The sequence below is a fragment of the Euprymna scolopes genome, chromosome 22, assembly GCF_053919585.1.
Source record: "Euprymna scolopes isolate OS-2025 chromosome 22, ASM5391958v1, whole genome shotgun sequence".
Lineage (NCBI taxonomy): Eukaryota > Metazoa > Mollusca > Cephalopoda > Sepiida > Sepiolidae > Euprymna > Euprymna scolopes.
Genome location: NC_136503.1, coordinates 34005990 through 34024083, shown reverse-complemented (window position 1 = coordinate 34024083; position 18094 = coordinate 34005990). Strand labels below are relative to the sequence as shown.

General features: G+C 34.9%; 1 protein-coding gene and 1 long non-coding RNA gene across 4 annotated transcripts in view; one reads left to right on the top strand and one right to left on the bottom strand.

Annotated features, from left to right (window-relative positions):
• LOC145243959 (uncharacterized) overlaps positions 1-18094 on the top strand; it is a 125908-nt gene that overhangs the window by 9617 nt on the left and 98197 nt on the right. The window lies entirely within an intron of this gene.
• On the bottom strand, positions 4968-16306 carry LOC145243960 (uncharacterized). Its single transcript, XR_013862975.1, has 2 exons — positions 16045-16306; positions 4968-5173 (listed from the first exon to the last, which is right to left on the bottom strand). It is a non-coding gene; the product is annotated as an uncharacterized LOC145243960 (long non-coding RNA).

Sequence of the window (18094 nt, the reverse complement as noted above, 5' to 3'; positions counted from 1 at the left end):
GAGAAATAAGGGAAGCATACCGTAGCAGCATCATAGTAGTAGTTCACTACACGAGTCCCCCTCCAAATAACGGAGTTAAGTACCCTCCACAGAATTATTAAATATGTGTATTACCTAAATTTGTTTAAAAATAAAAGTACTCATTTTTCTTTTTCTATGTTACTTTCCTACCAGATCAAGACTTATATGTGTCAGCAATTTTATCTTCAACTTTGTCGGTATCGTCTGTCTTAATAAATCTATCATTAGTAGTACCGTCATTTGTGCCTTCTCAGTCGGTCTACTTTTATTAGTACTAGTTGGTTCTACATGTACGTGTGTATGAGTACCATTGTTCATATCGATCTGATAATGCTTATCTGATCGAGTCAAAACTTTATAAGTACCTGAGTATGGTGCTTGTAATGGTGCCCTAACTCGATCAACCCTGAGCCATACTTTTTCACGGGAAGATAAACCTTTCGATATAAATGTTTTGGGACTGTCATGGATATATCCTTTTTCGTTGTTGAGTACATCAATTTGGGACATCCATCCACACAAATTACGTATGTACTGGTTATTAACTGGAATTACTCCTACTCTCTGCTTGTGTATCAACTGCTGAGGAATCAATATCGGAGCTCCAGTAACAGACGTAAAAGGGGAAAAGCCTGATTCATTAGGAGTGCTACGTATACCCAGCAGAATCACCGGTATCGCTTTCATCCATGATTCTTTTCGAGCCATTATTGCCGCTTTAAGGGTACGGTGTGCTCTTTCGATCATTCCGTTACTTTGAGGGTGATACGAAGTTGTCCTCAATCGGTAAAAACTTACTACCTTGGCTAATTCCTGGAACAATTCGCTCTCAAACTGACTACCTCTGTCAGTTACAACATGCAGTGGGACTCCAAATCGAGATATCCATGCATTGATAAACGCTTCTGCTACCAACTGTGCAGTTATTTCAGTCATAGGCTGTACTTCAATCCAGCGAGTTGCACAATCGATGCAGGTAAGCAAATATTTGTAAGGGCTCAGGTAAGGGTCGGACTCATTGCGCGTTAAGGGCAGAGGTCCAACGATATCGATATGCACTGCCTGGAAACGTACAGATGGTAACTCAAATTCTTGGACTACAGACTTTGTGAGTCTGTGAATTTTTTATTGTTGACACACTACACATTCTGCACAGAATTGTTTAATCGTTTTATATAAACTAGGCCAAAAGTATCTGGACTTGACCAGTTTTATATATGCTCCCATACCAGGATGCGCCAAGCTATGTAAACTGTTGAAAATAGCTTGACGAAGCTCTTTTGGCATAAATGGTCTGGAGTACTTAGTTGAAGTGTCGCATAGGACTGAGCCGACTTCGCTTGACACACCGTATTCTTTCAAATTAGTGTATGACTTTATTTCGTCATCACCTTTTTGTACCTGGGCTATTTCAGCCAAGTCGCATGCATCTATCTGCACAGCTAATGCAGGCCGAGACATACAGTCTGCAACTATATTCTCAGCTCTTTTAATGTACTCAACGTCAGCAATATATGCGGCAAGCACTGGTAAGTGTCGCTGTTGTCGATCTGACTTTGCTGGTGTCTGACTATAAAAGGCTCCGCATAATGGCTTATGATCAATGAATAATGTCACATGACGACCTTCTATGAGATGGCGGAAATGTATCGCTGAAAAATAAGCTGTTAGTAATCTCTGTCAAACGTGGAATACTTGGCTTGGGTTTGAGAAAATTTCTTGGAAAAGAAACCTATAGGTACTGGTTTCTTATCTATCAACGGGTGTAATGCAGCACCAGAGGCATATTGACTAGCATCTGTAACTAAGTGGTATTCTGTAGCTGGAGACTGTGGATGAGCTAACGCCGTAATTTCCGATAATTTGCTTATTGTTTTGAAGGCGTTAGTTTCTTCCTCATAAAGATCGGTCTTTGCTTCAGGATCCAACCTCATCCGTTCGGATAGTGGTAAAATTATGGATGCATAATTAAGGACTAATTTGCAGTAAAAACCTGTCATCCCCAGAAATCTACGTAAGCTTTTTGAGTCCTTAGGTATCAGAAAATTTTCAAACTCTTTGATTTTCTTTAAAGTAAGCAACAAGCCTTCTTTTCTTACGTGAAAACCTAAGAAATCTAACTCTGGTACTCCGAATACACACTTATCTAAGGAAATCTTTAAATTATTATCACTAAGGATCCTAAGTACTCTATCTAAATCTTCTTTGTGCTGTTGCTCAGTTTCGCTAAAAACTAGTATGTCGTTTAAATATATAAATATGCAATTTAATTTTAAAAATATTTTATCCATAAAATGCTGAAATGTAGCCGCAGCATTTTTTAAACCAAATGGAATGTAATTAAACTCAAACAAAGCAAAAGGTGTCACTACTGCTGTCTTAGGCACATCTTCAGGGTGTACCTTAATCTGATGATATGCTGCAGTTAAATCTATTTTGGAAAAATATTGTTTATTAGCTAACTGTGTGCAGAAGGAATTTATATTTGGTACCGGGTAGCGGTCTGTTTTGGTAACGCTATTTAACGCACGGAAATCACCGCACGCTCGATATGACCCATTCGGCTTCTTCACCAAATGCAAAGGGGTTGCCCACTCGAAGGCTGGATAACATCCGTATTTAGTAACTTTTTAAATTCTGCCTGTGCTGCGTCTAACTTAGGACCGGAAAGTTGTCTGGCTTTAGCAAAGACTGGTACGTGGCTGCCTGTATCAATCCTGTGATACATCCACCATAGTCTTTGTTTGTGTCGCTATGTGGTGAAAGCACATTATTATATTTACCTATTACTTCGGTAACATAATCCGCTAGGTCTATTTTGTTAATCACTACAGCATCGGTTCCCGTTACTGCATTGACTGTAATTTCACGCTCCGTTACGTTATCACGGATGGATCTATTTTTACAATCCACTATAATGTTAAATTTGTTAAAGAAGTCAAATCCTAACCAAGGGTTAGTGACATGTGCGATCACGAAACCCCGTTGAAAAGATCTCAAGCGAGGTATCTTAACATCGAGGTTTGTCTGACCATAGCATTTTATGCTTTCACCGTTAGCGGTAGAGATATGAACAGGACTTGGCTCCAGAGTAATTCCATTTACTACGGAATGTGGTAAAATGGAAACACTGGCTCCTGTATCTATGATAAAATTGACTTTAGACGCTCCGATTTTAGCAGAAACTTCTAATAACGGCAGCACTACTGGAGCAAACACAGTACGCCTTTCTAGTTTTCTGAATCACTAGGGGCGGGAGAGGAAGGGCGCAAGTTAGGCAGAGTCTGTAAGCTACTCTTTTTCTTTGGCCACTTACACCATGGCTTACATGTACAAGCCTCCTCCGCTATATGGGCTCTACATATCTTCGGCCGCTGTTTCTTTCTATATGGACATAGGTCGGCTGGAATGGTTTCACTAGACTCTGTCTGGTGGTAATATGGTCGTTTGTCCGAGCTCGACTCTCAACCCCCTGAAATACTAACGTATTTCCTATTAACGGCATCAAGTTGTCGGATAGTCGACCCAACTTCGTTAACGGCATTTCAGTGTGGTTGTTATTACTGGGGCGATTTGCTTCGGAAGTGCGTGTATGAATTTATGGCGCACTATCTCGTCGCTTGCCCCTATTCTATGTGCGACCGTTACAATCTCTTAGAGGTATAATGACGGATGACCAGCTAACGTAGTGGTCCTCATCAACTTCTCCAGGAGTTCAGGTCTGGTCTTTTCATATGCAGACAACACAGACTCCTTTAACTTCGCATAGTTTAGCGACTGCAGAATTGCTGGAGGTATATTTGTTACCACGTCAGGCGGCAATGCGCTGATAATCGTATAGAAATTAGTATCATCGCTCGTAATGTGTCTGAGATGGAATTGAGCTTCTATTATCGAAAACCATCCCTCGACACTCGTCTCCATAAATTGTAGGGGTTTTACGCTAACCTGTTGTGCGTTCATTATTATTATTGCTAATTATTATTACTATTTATTATTATTATTATTATTATTATTATTATTATTATTATTATTATTATTATTCCTATGATTATTATTAGTTACTATTATTATTTTTTATTATAATTATTATTATTTATTTGTAGCTACGACTAAAGGAAATGGCTGGGGTGTGATAAGCAAGAAGACAGAAAAGCGAGTACTCAGAAGAGCTTAATTTCAACAGGTGCTTGGAGAAATAGCGTCAATTAAAAAAAATTATTTATATATATGTGTGTGTGTGTGTGTGTGTGTGTGTGTGTGTGTGTGTGTGTGTGTGTGTGTGTGTGAATATATAGTCAATGTTCTTAAAGAAAAAACACTAAGTTCGTCGATGCACACACGTGTTCAAAAATTGGCTTCACACACGTGCGTCTCGAAGGTTCCTTTTTCTGTGTGCGGGTGTGTGTTTCAGAATGAAATTTGGGATTCTGTATTGATTCTTAAAATCACTTTTTTGTTGTTGCAGAATAGTTTTTAGACCAGATTTTATTTTAGTCATTTATCTGGTGAAAATCACGTAAAAATGTTTGTTTTTTTTACTGCTTATTTTTCTTGTTTGTTTGTTTTTGCTTTATTTAGCGTAAACCGTTTAACAAAAATAGCAAAAATATGTATATTATCGGCATTTCTTGGAAAGCGGATTTATATATACTTTTTTTAAGGTTTTACTATAGTTTTAGAAAGGTTTTTTCTTCTTTTTCTTTTTCTTTTACTCTGTCACGTTCTCATCGTTTTCGTTTTTTTTTTTTGTTCTGTGAAGATTGCGTCGAGCGTTCACCAAATTATGGCGGTTACCATAGCTTTTAACGACGTTTGAAAAAGGGTCACCATTTCGGTCGGTCCCCTTTTTGGGGCACCTCCGAAATTAGAGAGAGAACAAGAGTGCTGAAAAAGAACGGTTGTGGAAAAAAAACATCGGGTTATAATTAAGTGCGACGAGACTTTAGGATTGATGATGTTTTATAAAAGTTTCCAAGATTAGGGGTACAAAGAGGATGGTACATTTTCTTCGATAAAAGTCTTTAACCAGGGAAACTGGTCCGTCGCGTGTTGATGCTTCTCTCGCTTCCGCATGTCTGAGACAGATTTCTTCTTTGTATCTCCCTCCAGGACAGTCCTCTATTCCGATTGGCTGAAACTTCTGGTGATGCTGAGAGAAGAAAGGAAGGGAAAAGTAGAAGAGTAGGGGGAAAGAGAGAAATACGGGAAGCATGCCGTAGCAGCATCATAGTAGTAGTTCACTACAAAATTACCCAATGTGCGTTTGGTTCTGCTTTAAAAAAAAATGATTAAAACCTGTAAGGAAGTTTACTGCTACCCCTTAAAAATGCAGAGTCTCATATTTTTTATTTTTAGAGCGATTATACTTTCGTATATTTATCTGTTTAGTACTTCTGCAGTTTAGACGCCATGCTATTTTTTAGGTAGGATTTTCAAGTCAAATATGAATTTTTACCATATCCTTTGTCTATTAAATCGTTACCTTAGAGAGCAGAATAGTTAAGAAAGCCATCGCCTTCCGTAATATGAACAGGTTTCTAAATAATAAAGTCGGACCTTCATTCATATTTGAAACAAAAGCAAAACAAAAAAAATTAAGATTTATACGTACTGTTCAATGTTTCAAGTGTTTTATTAATTTATTTTACTGTTTTATCTTTATGAATTTGTTATCATCATTTTTATTTAGTCAAACGGGAGTGTTTTCCATTATAGCTTGAAACTCTCCCTCCCACGATTTTTTTTTTGTACTTTAATTATCCTTCCTCCATTATGGTGGATATTATTTTATTTCACAGAATCGCTAATTTCATCCCACCAGTCGCACCCAAAATGTTTATTAGCCTACCCCTAATTAAATTAAGTAAAAAATAAATGACATTACTGTGATCTAGTGTGGCATCCACTCTGAATGTAACTTTCTTATTGAAAAATGTGTATGCGAAATGGTAACGGCTTCAATTATCTTTTCCCATTTATATTTGAAACCGAAAACAAAAAAATAATTTGGAGTAATTTCGACGTGGTTTTGAATGTTTTTTTTTTGTTTTTTTTTTACTGTTTTAAATCTATGCATTCGTTATCATCACTTTTATTTAGTATATACTAGTAGAAGGTGGGCAGCACCCGACTTTGCCCGGGCGTAAAATACGCTTAAATATGATATTTTAATTTGTCTAAGATTCGTATATATTATTATAGAGTTGTTATTTTTAAAGTAAAAAATGTACTTAGGTGCCGTCAGCTAGAATCGAAACCGTAGTATTCAAAGCTAGTGACATAATCACTGAATCAACGTAACAGGCATATAAACCGAATAAAAAATTAAAAAATAAACTAAGATGAATGTACAAAATGTTTAACGATTTTTTTCAATTTTGACCCTTAAAAACTATTTAACTGGCTAAAGACCCATAAAAGAACAGCTCGTAAAAAATCCAATCATTTGAGGGCCCCTAGCGCCGCTCTGCGATTTTTAGTTCTGGTGGAGATAGAGTTTGAAAATATAAAGACAGACAAACAAAAAGACAGACAGACAGAAAGACAGATAGACAGACAGACAGAAAAACATACATATAGCCGTTTATATATTAGATTTATATCGTATATATATATATATATATAGAGAGAGAGAGAGAGTGTGTGTGTGTGTGTGAGAGAGAGAGGTTGTGAAAATGTACGTTCTTGCGAATATTTTCTATACTTTATATATATAAACTCTTTTTTAATCAGAAGCTCGGTGTTTGCTTAGATATAAGAACAGAGCGTAAATAACTAAGTAACAAGTTTGCTAGATTCCAAAGTTTTCGTTTTATTCATCTTACCAACTTTTTTTTTTCAAAATAACACTTCGGGACATTTTATACTCACGGGGAATAACCAATACGTATATGTCAATACTAGATATTTCCTCCATGGATTCATCAGAAAAAAAAGAAAGAGAAAAATGCATAACGAATTAAAAGAAAGAATAAAAATATCTCACATCTGTCCATTTCTAGCGGGTTGCAATCTTGTCACATGAAGAAAAGCTATCACAATTACTACTACTCTATCACACCAAATTCAATGATATTCACTTTTTGTGACAGGTTAGAAAAATTATATAAAATACCTTACATATATATTAAGGAAACAAAAGTTTATTACTAAGTTTTAGTACCTAAACCAATTCTGCGATTTGCAAATGTTTACAAATCTTTAGATGAAGACAGCTTATGCCCAAAATAAGAACATATAGCTTGTTCAATAACAAATAATTAATATATAGAAGTAACACACCTTGAATTCAAAACTAAGTACTATAATCACAAAATCACATACAATAATAAAAATACAAATTAGTAGATCATTATCGAAACATTACTGTGATCTCTATGAAAGGGGGTGATCGTTTTTATTCAAATAGAAAATATAACGATGAACCTATAAATGCAGGTAATTAAATTATCCGAATAAATTATGCACAAACTAGAAAGTAGAAATTAAAAATTATAATGATGCACAACAAATTAATAACTAACTGTAGACAAAGATTAAACTTTACTTTGGGATGACGAATAATAAATAAACTAAATAAATTAAAATATCTTGACAAAAAATAGAGATGAAATAGCGATAGGTAACAATAAAAATAAAACAGATAAAATATGTTAACACCCACATGTTAGAGTAAATTCATTTCTATTAATTTAACTCACTTAAAAGTGGGGAGTACCCAAACCCCTCTTAAACAAAGGGTGTAATACTTATTGGCTGATGGAAATAAATAATCTGGCAGCGGTGTTGAAACCAACGAACACGATTAATTAGTTATCCCTATATATAATAAAAACGTCGCAGTTTTTCCCTTCTGGACCAAAATACCCCAGGTTTATAACATATTCCACATACAAATTCATCATGTCTACATATTAGCCACTATATTATGTAACTTTAGAACGACATTATATACACATTTAGGCGTCACAATAAAAAAAATCTCATGTTAGTTCCGAGGAGCGCCACTATCACAATCTCGCCATCTTTAGAGAAAGTAGTTGTTATTTTTCTCTCTATTCTGTGCTTCGACCGCTCCTACTAGACACCATATATATATTCCTACTCTGCTGGGTTATAACCACTCTTAACTGATTATTAGACACATACACGTACCATAACTGTTATATGTTCCCATTTATAGATAATACTTTCTCCCTCCCGAAATCCTGCACAGCTGATTGGCTGCTCGGTAGACATTCTCATATTCTGATATTCGTATCTTTCACCATTAAACCAACGGTTCGATACCTACACACATACCGCGATTTTTTTTACATATCCATTCGTTCCTTAACAAACCGTTTGCTCCAGATTCATTATTTCTTCATTAGCTACATTAACTTTGTATTTCTGGACTTTTCCGACATTAAATTACTTCATTGGTGATGCTATTATATTTATTCATACACAGACACCCGAGACAATACACAGCTACGTGAAACTGCTTCTTCTTACACTCACTCCCGTCTCCGTTACGTCTACATATTTCTATTTATTTATGTATTTTTTATTTCGTTAGAACGTAAAACACAGCAATTGTTTTTTTCTATTTTTGTATTTCTTATCTATGATGTTTCGTTTACTACATTGCCTTACAAACCACTTTCATTCCAGCATAAACGACAAGGCATATTAGCACGAACTCGCAGAATCCTAAGGAAGCAATTATACGCGGAGATATATATATATATATATATATATATATATATATATATAGATATATAGATATATAGATATATACATAGCAAGGGATATATATATATGTATATATAAATATATATGTATATATATATATATATATATATATATATATATATATATATATATATAGAGAGAGAGAGAGAGAGAGAGAGGCATAGAGAGAAACAGACAGACAGACAGAATGGGAGGGAGGGACATCTAGAGATAGAAAGATACAGAGAGTTGGAGAGAGAGATCAGTTGTCTTACACTTATATTTGGGTCACTAATTCATTCATGCGTTATAAGGGTTACTTCGAAGACCAGTAAAGTGACACTTTTATCGTGACCAATTCGATAAACGTATTTACTTTTCTACTTAGCGTTCCGCGTTCGAGCCTTGGCACTGCCGGTAACTTTTCTTTTTTTCCCATTTTTTTTTTGTTTGCTCAACACAGTACTAGATGCTATTTGCACTTTTCCATAGGGGGTTGCTAATTTTTTAACATTTTTTTTTGCGCCTGATATTAAATGTTTAACTCCCATTTATAAATCCACGTAGGTCATAAACTAAAATACAATTTTAGTTTGCTTTTATGTATATATGAAAGATACCTGAGTGTAATTTAGATACATTTAATTATGTTTAAGCGCAAATACATCACCAACCTAATTAATTTGCTGTGAAATATATTTATCTAAAAAATAGACCAACCACTCTTCCACTGACAAAAGAAGCCGTTCTTAAGATAGGGAGGTTAGTGGTGTCCATTTTGAAAGCCGTTCTAAACGTGAGAAGGTTGCTGGTTGGGCTACAACACTAACAACAACAGAAGTGCTTTCATTTTTTACGCGATACATACTAACACCGGGCAACGTAGCTTAACGGGTCCTGCTAGTGTAAAATAAAAAGTAATTAGATATAAAAGTAATCGGAAACCATATAATCACACCATTAGTTTTATGATTTCCTTAAGAAATATAACATTTTTTGTGTAGCTGACTTGCTGTAAATACATTCTTATACTGTATATATGTGTGCATGCGTGTGTGTGTGTGTGAGAGAGAGAGAGAGTGTGTGTGTGTGTGTGTGTGTGTGTGTGTGTGTGTGTGTGTGTGTGTGTGTGTGTGTGTGTGTGTGTGTGTGATTCGAAGTAGAGTTAAAGCACAAGAAGGCATAGAGAGTTTTTATAACTCCTACTTCTTTTGATATATCTTCCTTACTGAATTGATAATTAAATCGATAGGCACCAGTATATACTTTTGTATTGTCGATGTTTTTCCTCATTATATATATATATATATATATATATATATATATATATATATAGATAGATAGATAGATAGATAGATAGATAGATAGATATTATTTATAAGTGTGAGAATCAGCTTTTGAGGAAATTTTGACATTGCGAAATTGACCCCAAATTCGGAAATTAGACCGTGTAAAGGTCGCACAAAAGCGCGCAAAATCATGATAGTTATATCAAAAGAACTTATCTTTTTATATAATACAAGCAGACCGCCCGGCGTTACCCGGTATTAAGATACGCTTTATTACGTTTTTAGTAAATCATTTTGTACGCTACGAGCAAAATTTATCATTTAGATAAAATTTAAAAAAATGCAATTAAAAGTTTGCTTGGTTTGAAACAAAAATAGCGGAAAAAAGTCCAAATCAAGGAGACAAATATTGCCTGTTAGGGCGTGGCGCGATCCCTAGTCTTGGTAGAACCATTTTTGACGACGATGATGTCTTTTAGAACTGCAAAGAACAACAGTAAAATTTGATATAAATTGAGTATAAAAGTTATATGATAGCGAAAGAAAGAAAATAAATCATATTAAACGGACGTACATATAAAAATGGAAATAAATTAATTATTGAGGAATATTGGGGTCACCAGTTAGCAAGTGCTAACTAAAAGCATAAACAAAGTTTAATAGTAGGAAAAAACTTGAGAGAAACGGAATTTTATAACAAGAGATTTTTATATTTATAATTTTACTAGCCTGGGTGGAGGTGTGTGTTGAGCAAAAATAAAAATTGGTAGTAGGCAGGCAGGTTCGAATCCGTACCGCGGAGGAGGCAGAGAACGTGAAAAACTGACATCTTGGCCGTTGCGTCCATCGCCAAAAAAGATATGGTGAAGGTTTAAATTAAGTCTAGTCAATTTAAAAGAAAATATCGGCGAAAAAAGCGACCACTCCCTGTGGAAAATTGCCCAGTTGAGGGTGAAGTAATTAATGTTTTTAGCCAATATTTCGATATTTGTCATCCGAAGGGTTGTGTTTCAAAACGATCTCCTGAAAATCCGTCGCGTCTGTCAAAACTTTTAGGTAGATATACAAAGATACATACATACATACATTACAACAAACAGGGGAGATTGATATCATAGACTTGCGGAGGTACCCGGCTGTCCCGGGTGTTTGAAGGTGGGTGTTTGGGTGTGGGTAGATCAAAACAACCCGGTTTAATAAAAAAAAACGTTGGCCGAGTGTTTGGAGGTGTAAAAGAAAAAAAAATTAATAGGAAGGTACGCTCGAACCCGAAGCCTTGATGCGAAGGTAGAAACGAGAGGGAAAAAACCGTGACACCTAACCTTCTCGGTCACGAGAGGAGAGGAAATGAAAAGTGTCTTATTTTAACGTTTATAGAGTGAAATTGACAGGCGCGAGAAAGTTTAGTCGCGTCTTTTTTTATACTTAAAAGTGTAACGAAGACGCGGCGATCGAGAAAAAATCTCGAAAATAGCACGTAAAAGTCGGGCAAATTAAAGATAGACGCGACTCCTAGTCATAACTGGTAGATATTATTATCTAGGGACGTATATAAAAAGTGTTTAGAAGGAGTGACCCGACCGAGAAGCCCGGCAAAAAAAGCCTTTCGCAGACATACACAAAAAATGCACACACACACACACACACACTAACACACATTTTCGCTTTTATATATATAGATAAGATTATATGAGCCATTTTCAATCAGTAAGTGTTTATTTTTACAAACTCGTGCTTGGTAAAGAAAATTGAGTATCTAGTCACAAAGCGTGGAAGTGTGTATGTTAACATATTCATAGTGTAAATAATATGCGTATGTGAATGTGTTTGTGTGTTGGTTTATCTTGTTAGTGCGTGTGTAGCCGTGAGTACTAATTTGTTTCTGTTCGCCTAACTCTCGTTAGTGTGTAAGAATGTGTACTCGAGTTTAAAAAAACTTGTATGTGAGTCATGGGAGATTCCTGTTCTGCCTTGCCTTCCCCGGCCGAAGTCCCTGGAGTTGCTGTGCATAGTTGTTAGATTTTTCGATGCGGCCAGCTGGAGAAATCTTGAAAATTCTGATTTAGTTGACCAGGTCACTACTTTTATAGGCTTGGTTGATTTGACACAGGATTATTACTGTTGGGGTTTTAAAACGATGTTAACTGGTTGAAAACAGATTCAGTTAACATGTTCCTGTGAAAACTAACTTGCTTTTGAGGCGAAGAAGAAAGCGTATCGCAACGAAGCTGAGAAAGAAAGAGGGTGGCTATTCGAGCCGTTTGCTTTCTAGCATTCGTCCTAATCGTGTCTCAATTTCATTACAGGTGTAAGCAAAGAGCCTGAAAATAGAAAGAGGCAAAAAATTTATGAATACATGAAAGGCTTGTTCCTACTATTGTTCATGTAGTTAGTATTATATGTATTATGGGCAGGCAACCGAGTCCTAGAATCGCAACTATCTATGTAAATTAATAAATGCAAAAGTTGGGCCTATTTTTCGCACTAACGGTGAAGTCAAGATGACCTATTTAACGCTAATCCAACATTACACAATACACGAACATGTTTTATATACTGCTCATGTATAAATATATATATATATATAAATATATATATATATATATATATATATATATATATATATATTAGTGTTGGGACGATTAATCGGAATCAGAATCGGAATCGGAAATCGGAACTTTTGGGGGTATCGGAATTGGTATCGGAATCGGAAAAATGTGATATTTTCCGATTATATAAATGTGATATTTTCCGATGCCAAAAACGATTCCTTTAATTATTTTTTTATTTGGTTTTGTTTAAGACAAAATCTTCCATTGCGGACTAAAATCTATATATCTCACCCTCACAAGTATGTTTTTACGTTTGAGAACACGTATGCTCATTTAAGACGTCTCATTAATTGTAATCGAGGGTAAATAATCATTTTATAGTTAAATATGTAGTGATTTATAAAAAAAATGTTTAAATCGGAACCAGAATCGGGAATTTAGTACTGAATCGGTAATTATATCGGAATCGATCGATAAAATATTGGAGTAAGTCCGTCGTTTATATATATATATATATATATATATATATATATATATATATATATATATATATATATATATATAACTGATAATATCAGTTGCAACGTTTACAAAGTTGCATATTGTTTTGCATAAGGACATTTTATTAACTATTATTTAATATATTTTTTTAATTTATATATATAACTGATATCATTTGCAACGTTTACAAAGTTGCATATTGTTTTGCATAAGGACATTTTATTAATTAAATATTATTTAATATATTTTTTTAATTTATATATATAACTGATATCAGTTGCAACGTTTACAAAGTTGCATATTGTTTTGCATAAGGACATTTTATTAATTAACTATTATTTAATATATTTTTTAATTTATATATATATATATATATAACTGATATCAGTTGCAACGTTTACAAAGTTGTATATTGTTTTGCATAAGGACATTTTATTAATTAACTATTATTTAATATATTTTTTTTAATTTATTGATTGTTATTTTAATAAAATAAATAGTTTTGTTCTGATTCTTTTAGATGAGGGCTGATTGTTTGTATTATTTGCTTTGATCGGACTATAGTTCTCATCTTGAGTGTTATTTGTGCAACGTTTCTGTCGATGTAGCTTTCGACCTTCATCAGGCATGTGTGTCGCCATATTGGAAAAGAAAGGAGAAAAATTACTGGCTTCATAGATGGTTCCGTATTCGTGGAGTTGTTTTTGCCGTGGTTTCGTATGTGTTAAATATGTTGCTTGATAAAAGGACGTAACTCTAATAAAGTTTGACAGGGAGTTATCAACCTTTTACCGTTGAAATATTAAGGAGGGGTTGTACAATTATTGCTGATCTCTATGCTCGGTCTGCGTAGTAGTCAAAGGCTACATCGACCGAAACAATCCTTACATCATCAACGCTCTGATCCCCATCTGGTATCAATTGTGATGGATGGCTCTCGTCTGGGTGAGGCCCCGTGTTTTGACAAGCTTCTGGGTTTGGCCTTTACTCCTGATCTGAAATGGAACATGTACATCAAGTTTGTTGCCAAGGTCGCTGGAAAGATGGTGGGATCCTTCTACCGCTCCAGAAGATATCTCACTACTGATGCAATTCTCTATCTATATAAAAGCCAAGTACGTCAAAGGATGGAATACTGTTGCCATATCTGGGCAGGAGCTGCTAAAACAGCCTATCCTGCCTTGACAGAGTACAAAATAGACTTCGTGGCTTAGTGAGGGATGCCCTTTTCTCTACCCTGCAACCTCTCTCCAACAGAAGATACGTTGCGAGCCTATCCTTGTTTTATCGTTATTTCCATGGCAGGTGCTCGTCTGAACTCCAATCTCTGGTCCCCCCCTCGCCAACTTTTCACGAAAAACACCCGTCTAGCTGAATCCACTGTGAAAAATTTCCCCCACTCTATATCTGTGTCTAAATCAAAACGCGGATTCCATGAACAAAGCTTCTTTCTTAGAACTGCACGCCTGTGGAACTCTGTTCCGTCTGCCTGCTTCCCACCGGACTACAACTTGGATGTCTTCAAGTCTAATGTTAACAAATTCCTAATGAACCGCCCCCTTAAGTAAACACTTCATCAAATCTCCACACTAACGTAATAACCCTTATCCCTGAGTGGCTTCCGGGCCTTGATAAGTGGTGATCACTGTGTAAAAAAATAGAAAAATAAATAATAGTCCGATCAAAGCAAGTAATATAAATCGTTCTGTTTAGCAGAATTATTTTATTTTAGAAGGATTGGTTTGATTTTCCATAAGTCAGAATCCATTTCTAAATAACACACGTGAAAATACAAATTGATTTCTTTCTTATGGTAACATTTAAAATATGAATAAATGTGTGTTTGAATTCCGGAAATGTTACTGTTCATCTATCTATATGAATATACGAGAAAAAAGTTGTTTCGTATTTACAACAAAATTATGAATGAAATGTTTATCATTTTAATATCAATGTCTTAAGTATTTCAAGTATTTCATTTTACGTATCGATAGTGAGTTGAGTAAACATAACTAGTACATTACTAAAAGTGTGTGTATCTTACTTGTCTCATCTTTTTCCTTGCTTGACACTACATGGTGGTCAGTATCAAAGGATAACTATTTACTTCAAAATAGGTGACGTCATAACGGTTAACGAAAGCAATGTGACGTCATAAATAATGATTGGTAGTTAGTTAACGTTCTGGTAGAGCTGTTTGAAAGCAGCAGAGGCAGCCGTAACTGAAGTCAAATTCTTTGTTTTTACTTGGGAGTCACCACTTATCAAGGCCTGAAGGTCATTCGAGGATAAGGGTTTATGAATGTAAGGTGGTAATATAGTAACCGTTAATGGTGTTAATTAGGTAGAATTTGATTATTTATGAGGACGGCTCAGACAGAACTTGTTTACATTGGATTTGAACGGCTACTATGTTGCATTCAACCGGAAGCAGGCCAGTGGAACAGTGTTCCATAGGCGGGAAGTTCTGAGAAAGAAGCTTTGTTTATGGAATCTGCGTTTAGATTTGGGCACAGATAAAGAGTTGGGGAAATTGTATATAGTGTTTGTAGCTCGTCTTAATCTTAAACAGAAGTTAACAGAAAATATAAATTACACGAAAAATGAAAATGAATAATTTAAAAGAAAGCTATAGAAAAATTATTATGACTTTAAAGAGTTAACTAAATGTGTCGCAATGATATTGCAGTGCCGCTTCTGGCTTTGAATAGTGCATTTTAGTGACAGTAATGCCTTTTAAAGGTGCCAAGAACAGTGCTAACAATTAATATACGCGTAGTTACATTGATGAATGAAAAAGATGGATAAAAACATGAATGTTATGAATAGGTCACCAGCTGTTGTATAGCCAGGGGGGATGATATCGACGTATAAACTGAGTCATGTTGTATGGAGGATATATTACAGTTCATATTTACATAAAGGTATCATATTTTATAAGAAGAATATATGATGCTTCATACCTTTTCTTAATCCAGTTCATTCTGTCTTCACTGCTGAGCTCTGTGATGAAACATGCAACGACCAACACCATAAATGATTGAGACACTTGGGTTTTTTTTGTTGCTATTTTTGTGAAACCACAAAAACGACGACGACTGACAAAATATGATTTTATTTCAGTGTCTCAGTGGTCTTCACACTTTACGTGTCTACATGCTTGTTTTTCCAGCCCCGCTTCCCGGCTTTGAAATATGTCTGCTCACTTTCGTGAACAAACTCAAACTCTTCAATCTAATCTTCTTGACCTCTTGACCTGCCAGTTTTGTTACGTCATCGTCAAAAACACGCGTCTCCTAATGTCATGTACGCAACTGCTCAAGGTTATTTCGTTTATTTTTAACTTAGCTAATTTCTTTAAAAATCCTCAGCTAGATACATTTTTACATTCCAGACAAATTCATTCTCTAAACAATAAATAACTTCCAATATAAACTATTTTAACAATATCACTGGATAGATAAATAAATAGATAGACAGATAGATCGATAATAACTAATTTAAACTTTTAACGATGTTATTATCTAGCACAGCTAGCATTGCTAATTCAACAGCAGGAGTTTTGGAGTGAAAGCGAGAAGACATGAATTAACGAACAAATATATTTATATCAACAATTTTGCAGACATGTAAAATATACTTTGACAAACCAAAGTTTTTTGAGAAGTTTTAAAGTTCTTGAATAAGAAATAGACAAAAGTGTTAAATTTATTATAAAACTTTGATTCGGTTCCGTTAAAATTTTATGGCGTTTCCAAGATACAAGCGTAATCTCTCTCTCTCTCTCTCTCTCTCTCTCTCTCTCTCTCTCTCTCTCTCTCTCTCTCTCTCAATGCATTTTTACGCATGAAAAACTATTTAGAATGAAAAATGATCCCATGGTGGCCAAAAACACAAACATTCAATGAAATTTAAAGTTTGCAGAAATTAATCAAAATCTGTTAAAAGATAAATATAAGAATTCTGAAAGTGTTTCAAAAATTATTAATAAATTAACGTCTTGTTGAATTTTTGCATAATTATTCAAAAAATGTTAGTTAAAATAAAATTTCCTCAGGAGTCAAACGTAAACGACGATGGTTACGGATATTCATGTTAAATTTTAATGTTCATGTTATGAGAAGAGTAAGAGTCTTAAGAGAGATGAGAGTCTTAGGAGAGTTCATGTTGTAAGTGTTCATATTGTAAGACATGAAGACATTAGTGAGATATATATAAATAGAGAGAAAGTTTATAATTGAGAAAGAGTACATATAATTACACTTTGAGAGGGGATTTGATATCTAGATAGATAGACTGATTGATTGGCATTTATACCGATAGGTTGAAAGGTTGACATTTATGCTTTTGACAGTTCTGTTTGAACCGGAGTGTTTATATAACATAAATAGACACATATACTTTCTAACACATATATTTTTAGATGATGAATTTCAAATGGATTTTACACATAAATAGACAATACCTTTTTCATGTAATGATGGACACAGGAGACGGCAGTTATAAAAAAACATGATGAGCATTTTTTCCACTTGACCGGTCAATGGCTTGCATCCAGGAATTCAAAGTTTCTTCTTACATTTTCTTTTTCTGTTTAAAACCCTCTCGCTTCCAGACGGGCCAAGATTCGAACTGGTCGGACTCTCGTCTGACTCTCTGACTCTCTGCCTCCCTTCTGACTTCTTCCTTTTAACTAACTAACTCCCACTTCCTATATTGAGAAATCCATGCATGTCCGGCCAACGTGACCACAACTCACGTGCGATCAACACGCGCGACCTGCACGCTTCGAAACATTCTGATTCCCCATTTTCCTTTGTTGTTCTCACAAAGGAATTCAACTTACATATCTAATTCATTTAACCCATTTTCTATTATCCAACATTCTTTCTACAATGAATAGCTTCCAGCCCAAATTATATTTATTATTTATTTTATCAGAATCAACAATTTACTGGACATTCCATTTAAAACCTATTGTTCTTTAAAACTTATATCCAAGGTTCGATTCCC